Source organism: Neofelis nebulosa, chromosome 7 (assembly GCF_028018385.1).
Source record: "Neofelis nebulosa isolate mNeoNeb1 chromosome 7, mNeoNeb1.pri, whole genome shotgun sequence".
NCBI classification, from domain to species: Eukaryota; Metazoa; Chordata; class Mammalia; order Carnivora; family Felidae; genus Neofelis; species Neofelis nebulosa.
Window position 1 is genome coordinate 100381575 of NC_080788.1, and position 10984 is coordinate 100392558.

The 10984-nt window shown below is 40.6% G+C and overlaps 1 long non-coding RNA gene across 1 annotated transcript in view; it reads left to right on the forward strand.

Moving 5' to 3' along the window:
* The window catches only part of LOC131517210 (uncharacterized), a 71228-nt gene that overhangs the window by 14820 nt on the left and 45424 nt on the right, over positions 1-10984 (forward strand). The gene's annotated exons all lie outside the window — the stretch shown is intronic.

Genomic DNA, 10984 nt, shown 5'->3' on the forward strand with positions numbered 1-10984 from the left:
TCACAAATCCCAGTCAAAACGTAATCATTTTCTAGAAGCCCTTCAGAGAGGAACTTCCTGCTGAGGGTGTGAAAAATCTGGGTAGAAGGAAACCCGGAGGAATCCTCAGACATGTACTGGCAAAAATACTAAAAGGCTAAATATGAAATTAATGGGAAGACTAGACAAGGGAAAAAAGAGGAGAATCCAATGAGATTATCAAAGATGAAGTAAATTGCAAATGGATTCATTCTGTGCAGTGCTGTTTGGAGACCACTTCTAGAATACACTTACGAGCCTACAGAAAAGGCTTCTAGAAGGGGCCAGGTCTCCATCACCTAGGACAGTGGGTAACCAGGACTTGCTGAGCAATGCCCCTCTGGCTACAGAGCTAGGGAGAGATACCTGCCCACCCCCACTTCCCTCAAGTAGTCAGAAGAGTAAGAGACTCCCAGCAAGTGAGGAGCCAGGTAGGCATATACCATTCAGAACTGCCTTCCGAGTCCACCAGTTGCGAATCAAACTTTTTCTTCTGAATATCTCTGTGAACAGATAAAAATACAAATGCTTGGGGCGCCTGGGTGGCTCAGTCGGTTGAGCGTCCAACATCAGCTCAGGTCATGGTCTCACAGTCTGTGAGTTCGAGCCCCGCGTCGGGCTCTGTGCTGACAGCTCAGAGCCTGGAGCCTGTTTCAGATTCTGTCTCTCCCTCTCTCTCTGACCCTCCCCCATTCATGTGCGTGCACTCTCTCTCTCTCTCTCTCTCTCTCTCTCTGTCAAAAATAAATAAACATTACAAACATTAAAAAAAATACAAATGCTCATCTTGAGGTCACATGATTTTTACACAAGGTTTTCAGAGGTATGGCTTTAAAATGTAGTGTTCACCTCGTGAACTGCTGTGGGGGAATGTAAAATGATGCGGCCACTGTGGAAAACTCACGGCAGTTCCCCATAAAAAGAAAGCATAGAATCACCACGTGATCGATTATTCCACCTCTGGGATTCCTTTACTTCTTTCAAAGACGTGAAGGCAGAGAATCCGACATATATTGACATTCATGTTCACGATGACATTATTTACAATAGCCGGAAGGCAGAGCAATCTCAAGGTCTAGCAACGGCCATTCAGCGGAATATCATTCAGCGTAAAAAAAGAGGGAAATGTTGGCACAAGCTACAACATGGACGAAATGTGAAGGCATTATGCTAAGTGAATTAAGCCAGTCACAAAAAGACAAACGTTGTATGATTCTACTTAACTCGAGGTACCTAGAGTAGTCGAATTCATAGAGACAGGAAATAGGAAGCTGGCTGCCAGGTGCTGGGGGAAGGAGGTAATGGGGAGTTCTTTGTTGGGAACAGAGGTTCAGTTTGCTAAGGTGAAAAAGGTCTGGAGATGCATGATGTGAATATACTTAATGTCATTGACTTGAACACTTAAAAACAGGTAAGATGGTAAAAAGAAAATTAGTGTTCAAAGAGTATAAGGTTAGAAGGTGATTATTCATTAGGTAAATGTGTCTCAAAAGAATTATCAAAATTGCTTAGTTGGAGCAAAAATTTTATTGTTAGTATTAGAGAACCGATCTTTTAAAAATATGTAGGAGCATGTGTATGCAAAACTTGGCATATATATGTCAGCAAATAATAATTTTGTATGACTCGCCCTCCAGATTCTATTTCTTCTCTTCGTGTATGTGAGCGCTATAAATTCATCATTGAAAAATTACAGATCTCGGGGTAATTCTGATAGCTGGGGGATAGTGTATTTTCAGGTGTGCTGGAGGAAAAAAAACTGGACTTCAAATGATTAAGCCAAAGTGATTGCATTAATTAACTTATATCCTTAATCACTAATTTCATTTTTTTATATTTCCCCTGACTTTTGGGGCAGGAATAGTCTTTGTCTCAAAAGCAGACTTTAGTGACCTAACAGTTTGAAAAGCAACCAGAGATAACGAGGCAAAGATATTTAAATGGAAATTTACCAGCGATCGTTAGTTAACTGAAAGTTTTTATGATTTTGTCCTGAGGTCAGTGCTTTCCCTGCTAAGCTACAGTGTGGGCAGGGAAGAGTGACAACTTTGTTTCCCTTTTTTGTTGTGGTTTTATGAAACTACTGATTAGAAATTAACAGATGGTAATTAGAAATTTAATTAGAAATTAGATAAAAGATGGTAAAAAACAAATACTCTAACAATTTAAAAAATCTCGTATATTTCAGTTCAGGGATTTGCTTTAAAAGATTTTTTTAATTGAGATTTAATTCACATATAATACTGAATTCGTTTAAGGTGTATCAATTGGTCAACGTAGTGACCAATATACGTAGATATAGTGAGGTGATCACCACGATAAGTTTAATTAACATCCATCACCACACAGTTACAGATATTTTTTTTCTTTTGATTACAGCTTTTGAGACCTACTCCCTTAACAACTCTGAATACATAATACAGTATTGTCAGCTATAGTCACCAGGCTGTACATTACATCCTCAGAACTTACTTGTTTTATAATTGGAAGTTTGTAACTTTTGACCTCCTCACCGGTGTTTTCCCTCACCCTCTGCCTCTGGCAACCACCAGCCTGTTCTCTGTATCTATTGAGTTTGGCTTTTCTTTTTAGCTCCCGTGTTATCAGTGAGATCGTACAGTATTTGTCTTTCTCTGTCTTATTTCACTTATGTTCATCTGTGTTGTTGCAAATGACAGGATTTCCTCCTTTTTCATGACTAACTATTATATTGTGTATCTATACACCACATCTTTATCCATTCATCCATTGGTGGACACTTAGGTTGTTTCCATGTCTTGGCTATTGTTGATAATGCTGCAGTGAGTGTGAGGGGGAAGATACCTCTTTAAGATACTGATTTCATTTCCTTTGGATATATGCCCAAAAGTGGAATTTCTGAATCATATGGTAACTTCTATTTTTGACTTTTCTGAGGAACCTCTATGCTGTTTTCCACAGTGTCTGCACCAGTTTGCATTCCCACCAACTGTGCAGAAGGGTTCCCTTTTCTCTACATTCTCACCAACACTTGTTACTTTTTGTCTTGTTTTATAATAGTTATTCTAGGGGCGCCTGGGTGGCTCAGTCGGTTAAGTGTCCGACTTGGGCTCAGGTCATGATTTCATGGTCTGTGAGTTCGAGCCCTGCGTCGGGCTCTGTGCTGACAGCTCAGAGCCTGGAGCCTGTTTCAGATTCTGTGTCTCCCTCTCTCTGACCCTCCCCCATTCATGCTCTGTCTCTCTCTCTGTCTCAAAAATAAATAAACGTTAAAAAAAATAAATAATAGTTACTCTAACAGGTGTGAAGTGGTATCTAATTGTGGTTTGTATTTCCCTGATGATGAGTGATGGTAAGCACTTTTTCATGTATCTGTTGGCCATCTGGATGTCTTCTTTGCAAAAATGTTTATTCAGGTCCTTTGCCTATTTTCTAATTAAATTGTGTGTTTTCTGTTGAGTCATATGAGTTCTTTATATATTTTGGATGTTAACACCTTATCAGATATGTAGTTTGCAAATATTTTCTCCCTTCTCTAGGTTGCCCTTTCATTTTGCTGATGGTTTTCATTGCTCTAAAGAAGCTGTTTAGTTTGATGTAATCCCACTTGTTTGTTTTAGTTTTCACATCCAAAAAATTGTGCAAATACTGAGATCAAGGAGCTTATCCCCTCCCTATGTTTTCTTTATGGAGTTTTATGGTTTCAGGTCTTAAGTTCAAGTCTTTAATCCATTTTGAGTTGAATTTTGTGTATGATGTTAGACAGTGGTCCAGTTTCTCTGTTTTGCATGTAGGTATCCAGTTTTCCCAGCACTATTTATTGAAGAGACCATCCTTTCTCATCCTTTGTCATAAATCAATTGACCATATATGTGTGATTTTTATTTCTGGGTCACTATGAAGGACTTTTTAAAGATTTTTTTAATGTTTATTTATTTTTGAGAGAGAGAGTGTGAGTGGGGGAAGGGGCAGAGAGAGAGGGAGACACAGAATCCAAAGCAGACTCTCTGAGCTGTCAGCACAGAGCCTGATGTGGGGCTTGAACTCATGAACGATGAGATCATGACCTGAACTGAAGTCAGATGCTTAACCAACTGAGCCACCCAGGCGCCCCTCTATGAGGGATTTTTAAAGATAAGTCCAGGGATGCCTGATTGGCTCAGTCAGTTAAGCATCCAACGCTTGATCTTGGCTCAGGCATGATCTCATGGTTTGTGAGATTGAGCTCCGTGTTGGGCTCTGCATTGACAGCGTGGAGCCTGCTGGGAATTCTCTCTCTCACCCTCTCTCACCCTCCTTCACTCACACACACACTGTGTCTCTCAAAATAAAATAACATTTTTTAAAAACTTTTTAAAAAGATAAGTCCATGTGAAATTGGGAATACATTTCTACTGGCAAAGTTTATTAATGATAACTGTACAATGTACAATTCCCACAGAATGTAAAATTGGGGGGATTCTAGGCACAGTATATTATCATGATGCAGAAAACAGATACTTCCGTCAAAACAGTATAGTCGTTCTCTGTTGAACCTTATACAAAATATCAGAGACTAAAAAAATATGGCTCAAAATGATGTGCCACATATTGATAAAATTGAACTAATATAATATGAAGGTGGAATTTTAACTGAAATGTGCTTTAATTTATCTCCACGTGTATTTTTTTGTAATCAATTATTATGCACTCAGATTACCTTGCGAAAGCTTAAGTGGAAATCATTCTATGCAAGCTTTCTAAGAAAGTAATCTTGTATTCTGTAATCTTTTATGCATTTCACCAAAAAAAAAAATCTTGATATGCATTTTAATCACATTTTATTAATCAAACTAAAGATTTATCAGAAAGCCCCTCCATGCTACAGATTTCTTTGGCGCTGGTTTGGCCTAAAGTTGAAACACCTTCCAGAAACCCAACCTTGGGAGTGGGACTTCTCTTGTCTACTAGGCTCTACCTCTACATTTCCAGTTTCTGAACAAATGAAGTCCTTTATATCTTTAGTATGCTAACAACTGATCAGTAAAATACATTAAAATGCTCCTAAGGAAAAAGGAACAAAGAGTGAATTAGCACAGGCTTAAAAACGAAATGAAAGAACATTACCTTAAAAATTCAAATGTTATAATGACCCCCCCCCAGGGTAAGGGGAGGGAGAAGGTCTTTACACAGCAAGGGGAATAAAATAGAAGGGGGAGGAGAATACCATAAGATTAAAAAAAATTTTTTTTTTAACGTTTATTTATTTTTGAGACAGAGAGAGACAGAGCATGAACGGGGGAGGGGCAGAGAGAGAGGGAGACACAGAATCGGAAACAGGCTCCAGGCTCTGAGCGGTCAGCACAGAGCCCGACGCGGGGCTCGAGCTCACGGACCGTGAGATCATCACCTGAGCCGAAGTCAGACGCTTAACCGACCGAGCCACCCAGGCGCCCCCCATAAGATTTTTTAAATAAAGCATAGGGAATTAACATCTCACGAAAGCTGATATCCTAATGACCGGCCAATGTATGAAAAGGTGTTCGGTCGCATTCATCACATGGAAAATGCAAATTGAAACCAATTGCAATACCACTGCATACACACCAGTGTGGCTGGAAAGAAAAGAGATGGAAAATATCAAGTGTTGGTGACATTGTAGAGCCAATGGAACCCTTTTACACCAATGACAGGTGTATAAATTGGCACAACCACTTGGGAGACCTGTTTGGCATTATATACTGAAGTTAAACATGTGCGTATTTATGACCCCAAAATTCCACTCTTAGGAACCAACAGCAATGCTTACGTGTGTGACATATGTTCACCAGAAGACATTTACAAGAATGTTTATAACGGTACTGTTTCAAATAGCCCCCAAATGAAAACTCAATGCACAAATGTTCAACGGTAAGGCGGACAAAGTGTGGTATGTTCGCACACCATTCACATGCCGAATCGCAGTAACAATGAGGGTTCTACTAACTAACACACAACAGTGTGCATGGATCTCACGAATACACTGTTGGGTGAAAGAAACCAGATACAAATGAATACATACTGTGTGCTTTCACTTATTTATATTATCAAAACTGGTAAAACTAGCCTATGCTGTTAGAAGTTACAAAGGTGACTTGGTTGGGAGGTGGGGTAGTAATTGAAAGGGAATACAAGGGGATTTCTGGTTGCTAGTCTTGGTTAGCATCTCAGTTTAGGTGCTAGTTATACAGGTGTGATCAGGTTTTTATTTTTATTTTTTATTTATTTATTTATTTATTTATTTATTTATTTTGGGGACAGAGAGAGACAGAGCATGAACGGGGGAGGGTCTGAGAGAGAGGGAGACACAGAATCGGAAACAGGCTCCAGGCTCCGAGCCATCAGCCCAGAGCCTGACGCGGGGCTCGAACTCACGGACCGCGAGATCGTGACCTGGCTGAAGTCGGACGCTTAACCGACTGCGCCACCCAGGCGCCCCGTGATCAGGTTTTTAGAATCCATCAAGTAGCACGCTTAAGATGTGTGCACTTTCCGGTACGTATGTTGTATTTCAAAAAAGTTTTTTAAAATAAGGAAGGAATGAGGGACACCTGGCTGGCTTAGTTGGGAGAGCATGTGACTTTTTTTTTTTTAACGTTTATTTATTTTTTAAAGACCGAGCATGCCTAAGAGTGGGGGAGGGACAGAGAGAGAGGGAGACAGAGGATTCTAAGCAGGCTCCTCACTGACATGCTCAAGCTCACTAACCATGAAACCATGACCTGGGCCAAAGTCGAAGTCGGATGCTAAAGGGACTGAGCCCCCCAGGAGCCCTTGAGCATGAGATTCTTGATCTCCAGGTTGTAAGTTTGAGCCCCACACTGGGTGTAGAGATTACTTAAAATTTAAAAATCTTAAAAAAAAAATAAAATAAAGGAAATTGGGACACCTGGGTTGGCTCAGTCAGTTGAGTGTCTTGACTTCAGCTCAGGTCCATGATCTCACAGTTGGTGGGTTCAAGCCCCATGTCGGCTGTGTGCTGACAGCTCAGAGACTGGAGCCTTCTTCAGATTCTGTGTCTCCCTCTCTCTCTGCCCCTCCCCTGCTCATGCTCTCTCTCTGCCTCTCAGAAATAAATAAAAAACTTTTAAAAATTAAAAATAAACATTAAAAAAGGAAATAAGTAAGTACATAAGTAAAATAAGGAGGGAATGAAAATGACACTATTAACAGGGAAGTATAAAAATGGGTTCCACGACAGGGCCTCTACTTGTCATGCTAGGAGCGGCACGCCCTTAAGATTCCCTTGAGGAATGGTCCTCTTGAGAGAGGTTGGGTTTTACTTTTCTTTTCTTTTCTTTGCTTTTTTTTTTTTTTATTTTTTAAATGTTTATTTTTTTTTAATTTTTTTTAACGTTTATTTATTTTTGAGACAGAGAGAAACAGAGCGTGAACGGGGGAGGGGCAGAGAGAGAGGGAGACACAGAATCAGAAGCAGGGTCCAGGCTCTGAGCCATCAGCCCAGAGCCCGATGCGGGGCTGGAACTCACGGACCGCGAGATCGTGACCTGAGCTGAAGTCGGACGCTTAACCGACTGAGCCACCCAGGCGCCCCTAACGTTTATTTATTTTTGAGAGAGAGACAGAGCACAAGCAGGGAAGGGACAGAGACAGGGAGACACAGAATCCGAAGCAGGCTCCAGGCTCTGAGCTGTCAGCAGAGCCCAACTCAAGGCTTGAACCCACGAACCATGAGATCATGACCTGAGCCAAAGTCGGACACTTAACCAACTGAGCCACCCAGGTGCCCCTTGACTTTCTTTTCTGACAGCTGGTGCTACTCTCTGATAGTATCAACCAGCACATCACAGACTTTGCATTATTTGGAATCAGCTCACAGATTTTTAACTAAGGGTTGAGAAGGAAGGGAGAAAGAAGAAGAAGAAAAACAAATCATGGCCATGACGCTTTCCCACGATGTTTCCACGTGTGTATTCTGTTTGTAAATCACATTAATCACCCTAAAACCTAAAATATAGCCGCTAGAGCACCATAAATGCTCTTACATGGGGAGTGGGGATATGCGCTGTTCTTTGCAGCACTGTAATGCAAATACAGGATTGGGGGGTGATAATAAAGAACACAAAATGTCAAATTTGATAGGGAGATATATATATATATATATATATATATATATATATATATAATGTGTATATATCATGTGTGTATATATCATGTATGTATATATATAGGGATATACATATATATATAGGGATATATATATATACACATATATATAGGGATATATATATAATGTGTATATATCATGTGTGTATATATCATGTATGTATATATCATGTGTATATATATGCATGAGTATGCACAAAATGGTAGGAAACTTACCGATATTTATAATAAGATATTTCAAAAACAAAGGGCAGGAACTTAAGCAGGTAAACTGAAAGCATCAACATGAGCTAATGCTTTACGGAAAAGTTTCTCAACCTCAACACTATTGACATTTGGCATCAAATAATTCTTTGGTGGTGGTGGCTGTCCTGCGTGTTATAGGAAATTTAGCAGCATCCCTGGCTATCTAGTGTGTAGACACTGGATGCCAGTACCAAGTCTCCTCTCCCCAGTCATGACAAGTAAAAATGGCCCTGAACGTTGCCAAATGCCTTGTGGGGGACAGATTTTCCCAGGTTGAGACCCATGCTTTATGGTATATTGTATCTTTGGTTCTGCCATTCCTATTTTCAAAATTCACAGTAATGTCTGGAGTGCAACATAGACTCCATGTTCTGACCCATCTCACTATTTTCCATGAAAAGGAGCTAGAGTTCCTTTGTGGATATTGGACCCAGTCTTAGAGAAAAAGCAAGATAGGCTGAAAACATTCTGATACTGTCAGAAAGTAAGAACACTTTTAGAAAGTTCTTCTAGATTAGTGTTAAAAGAGGATTCCCACTGTTAAGGTAGAGAAAAACTAAACAAATTTATAAAGATAATTAATAGTAATAATAGAGTCCATTGGGATAAGTTATGTCTATCAAAGCATTATGATATAAAAATAGGTCATAAAATGAATATATAAGGAAGTTTGTAGTAAACACAACAGTTTACAGTATTGTTACAAACCCTTCTGCACCCTCCCCAAAGCTGTTTATTAATCTATTTAAAGTAATACAATTTCCGTTCTAATTTTAGATAACACCTAATATACTAATCACAACTGATAAATAGAAATAGGAAGGAAACCATTTTTAGGATTGCTTATACAAATCTTACAATTTCAGAGTTGCTTGTAAGTCTTAAGTAAGTCGTTATTAGGACATATATTAATCATTTAGAATAGAAGCCGTTTTGGGGCACCTGGGTGGCTCATTCGGTTAAGCACCTGACTCTTGATTTTGGCTCAGGTCATGATCTCATGCTTCCTGAGACTGAGCCCTGCACAGGGTTCTGCACTGATGACGTGGAGCCTGCTTGAGATTTTCTCTCTCTCCTTCTCTCTCCACCCCTCCCCTGAGCTCTCTCTCTCTCTCTCTCTCTCTCTCAAAACAAACATCAGAATAGAAGCTGGTTTGCTTTGGTTGGTTATAGTTCTGTCCAGCATCAGTGTTGGAGTAGGAGACCCCTGGATTTCCTAATGGATTACCTTAAGGATGAACCCGCCCTAACAAAAGGTGACCAGGAGATTGTCTGGAGGAGCTAAATGGGAGCGTAAGGCTAACCCTTACTGTCACAGGGTTGTTCTACTAACCCTGCCACACCAGGGGATACTGTCAATGGTGAAGCTATTCAAGGGCATGTGTATGAAGGCCAGCTGTTAATGAAGCTAGCTTAACTTCAACTTCAGAGAGAGGTGAATGCCTATTAATTGAGAAATAAATAGAATTCAGCTAACTCATTTCCAAGTGTGGGGGGCGGGGGGAAGGAGGCCTGAACACAAGAGTGAGCACACACTCCACAAACCAACCGTCCCTCACTTCCACGATTCCCCCAGCTTCTGCCCCTGGGCATCCCCTCCATTTCCCTGCTTCTAAGACAAGGAGGAAGAAGACAACAACAACAACAAAACATTGCAAGGACCTTTTTGGGTTTAGGCCAGACTTCCTGGGACAATCTGTCATGACCAGAGGGCTATAACATGCTTTCTGAAATGGGTTTTTGATAGAGTGTGCTGTTACATAGTAAATTATATTAAGGGTTAGCCATGACTACCCTGTGAACATTCATTCGATTTTCCTTTGGGAAATAAATTCACATCTATAATCACATATTTTGGTAAAATGACCTAGTCTTCAGTGCCAGGGGATACCTTCCATTTCCTGTGGCCATAGTGATTAGTTCAGGGATGAGTGTGTGATCCAATTTAGATCAGCGAGACAGAGAAAATGCCAGGATTTGTAGAGAAAAGGACCAGAAAATGGTGGCACAGTGTGAGGGGGCGAGGTTCTCAGGCCAGAAACAGCCATGAAGCCATTTTGCTGCCATTAAGGGAATGGACCTGACGATAAAGGAACAGCCAAAAGGTGTAAAAACCTGAGACTCGGAGTTGAGTCTCGGGCTCTTAGTGTACCCAGAGCCAGGGCTAAATCCAACTATTCAGTTCTGGAAATGAATTCTCTCCATGTTCTTTTTTTTTTTTTTTTTTTTTTCTAAAATTTTTTTTTTTTTTCAACGTTTTTTATTTATTTCTGGGACAGAGAGAGACAGAGCATGAACAGGGGAGGGGCAGAGAGAGAGGGAGACACAGAGTCGGAAACAGGCTCCAGGCTCCGAGCCATCAGCCCAGAGCCTGACGCGGGGCTCGAACTCACGGACCGCGAGATCGTGACCTGGCTGAAGTCGGACGCTTAACCGACTGCGCCACCCAGGCGCCCCTCCATGTTCTTTTAAAAATGGAAGCCAGTATGTGAAGAGTTTTCAATGACTTGCAACATAAAGTATCTTAACAAATATGGTATGTTCCCCAAATCTTTAGAAAACACACAAAACATGAAAACCAACCCTGCCGTCACCT